The sequence below is a fragment of the Protomyctophum parallelum genome, assembly GCF_964188405.1.
Source record: "Protomyctophum parallelum genome assembly, chromosome: 16".
In the NCBI taxonomy this organism is placed as follows: domain Eukaryota; kingdom Metazoa; phylum Chordata; class Actinopteri; order Myctophiformes; family Myctophidae; genus Protomyctophum; species Protomyctophum parallelum.
Window position 1 is genome coordinate 2,225,005 of NC_139711.1, and position 2,845 is coordinate 2,227,849.

The following is a 2,845-nucleotide window of genomic DNA, read 5'->3' on the forward strand; positions in this document are numbered from 1 at the left end:
TGAATCGGCCCTTAGAATAAAGGAAATATTTGTGTAATGCATTTGCTATGATACAATTCCTATGATGCATAGGATTATTTTTATGTTGTATTTGCACATTTAAAAACAACACATTTGGAACAACACCATATTCTAGGGTTGTGCAGTGCAGGTGAGATTGAGAAAACCGTTTACAAGGTTATACAGTATATATCACCTAATTAACAACAAAAATACAGACAACATAAAACATCACAAATAAATTATTTGGCAACATGAATAAATACAACAATGGATACACAGTATGAAAATGTTAAAATATATATTAGTATAAAAAGTGTTTTTATAGTGTCTACATGGGTGTAAGAGTGGAAGAGATTGAATTGTTAGATTTTTTAGTTCATATTTAAAATGATTTAGTGAAGTTAGACTTTGATGAGATCCCAGTATAGCTGTTCCACTGTATTACACTGTACCATGGCTGAGTACTCTAGGGCTCTCCCTACTGACCGTTTATGTTACGTGCACCGTGCACGCTCCAGCAGCAAGTGCGCAACTGCGCATGTGCACAACCCTGTGTGTTCGTCTGACTGTGTTGATGCTTTCAAAGAAAACTAAAAGGAGTCTTTGAAAACAGCTTGTGTCGTCGTTATACAGCTCAACCCCTGAAACACAGCAGGTAAAGATGAACTGATTCACTACGTAGTTTGTACTCAATTTACCCTTTAGGTACTCTTTTTTTATTATTATAATTTTTTTGTTATCCCACGATTTTGTAACCCATTTTCACCCCTGTCAATTATTTAATGTGATCCTGGGCTCTACACCCCCCGCTAGGCTTACCATACGTCCTCTTTTGCCCAGACCTCTTTTGGGGGGCTGTCCGGGCAGTCCGGGAGGGTTTTATAAATTCCTTCAAATGTCCGGGGTTTTACACGGGTTTTACTCACAGACCATTCCGACCAATGTGTATTACAATGCACATTCAATGGTTCGTAGTGGAAAAACACTGTGAGAGGTGGACTTTCAGCCCTAACCCCTGAATGTGTATTATTCATAACTTAGCCGCAATTTGTAACCCTAGATTTTTTTTTACAATGGGTTGAATCTAGCCCTGTAAACATGACTCTCGTATTCATACGAGAGTCATGACGCAACTTCACCCTGGTTTTTGCAGACGCTACATTTACAAATAATTAAAATATATAAACATTCGCATTTCAAATATAAAGTACTCACAAAGTGTCCCACGGGTGTTAGTTAGTAGCAGCGCCAGCGATTAGAATTTCTGCATCCTGCGTTGTTTAATAAAAAGCATTTTTATCCGAGGTGTTATTTTGCCATTGGCTTTCAACTACGCGCCCCTATCGGTCGGGAGGAGGGTGGCACTCGGTGTGTTCGATATAGGTACGCTGACCGCCCTGCCAATACAGACTAATAGGCGAGTGCGCTCCCGGTGTGCAACTGTGGATTTCCCAAACGAACCCCGTTTGAAAAAAGTAGCCGGAGAGCTCGGACAAAAATGCTTTTTATTAAAGAACGCGGGACGCAGCAATTCTAATCGCTCGCGCTGCTACTAACTAACACCCGTGGGACACATTGTGAGTACTTTATATTTGAAATCTGATTGTTTATATATACGGAAATCTTGTAAATGCAGCGACTGCAAAAAACAGGGCAAAGTTACTGCATGACTGTCATGATAATTATCATGGCAGTCATGTTCCAGGGCTAGGTTGAATCTAGAGTTGCAACAAGCTCCATCCACTTCCTATTCATAATTTTTGGTTTGTGATCTGCTTGTCTTAAATGACGTTAAACTCACCAACATTGCAGCTGCAGTCCAAGCTTGAATTATCCTCTTTCAATCTGCCGAGCTTGTTTTTCATAAAAATCCACCGTAGAGATGTTATGAGCTAGCCGCAATTTGCAACTCTAGATTTTTTTACAATGGGTTGTGATAAACAAAGTATATCACAGCCCCAGCATGTAGACCATCACTGTGATAGCACCATACGAGGGAAATCAAATAGATGAGACGGACACAGACAGCTCATGTTTCACAGCTCCACACAAGACCCTGTCCTCACAGCAAGTGAGGCATTTTATTGAATACTTGACACACCCATAATCACATCACACCCACTCGCAGGTGGCACTGATCAGTGTTCAATTCCTCATTAACAAGCACCAAAATAATAATAAGTTTGCCTCTGTATATATAGGTTACAATTAAGAGCATATCTTAACAGGTTGAATCTAGCCCCTCTCGGAACCCTCCATAAAGCTTTTCTGAAATTTTGATGAGTTTTATGTAGGGTCCCTGTTCATAACTATATTTTCGTAAGGGAATTTTGGAACGCGGACATAAATATGCTAGCTAAGATCGTATCTGCGGCGTTTGACGGCCTTTTTTTGTTTGAGTTATTCTGAATTTGTGAACTATAAGTACCTATACATCCCGCTGCGAATATCTCCTGTGGCACGGAAGCCGTTAAGTATTTTTAATCTATGTTTGACCGATTTGGTCGCTTTGATTCTTCTTGTTTGTTTACCGTTTATTGTACCGCCTCCCGGTGTGCGGTTGGCTTGTGCGGCTACGTCCCTGCCTCTGATCTGCTCTGTCAGTGTCATAGCTATAGCGCCACTAGCTAGCCAGATAGGCGGTACAATGAGGTGTCAATAAACAAGGAGTATTTATGGTACTTAGATTACTTTCAAAAGTATTTTTACAGTTCCGGTGTTCCGGAGCTCTCTCTAGCTCTAGCTCTCTAAGCTATCGATCCTAAGCTATTTTTAGTTACTCCGCTGCGCCCTCTACTGATATTGCCCAGATAACTGCCTCATAGAGAATATTTTTCCTTTG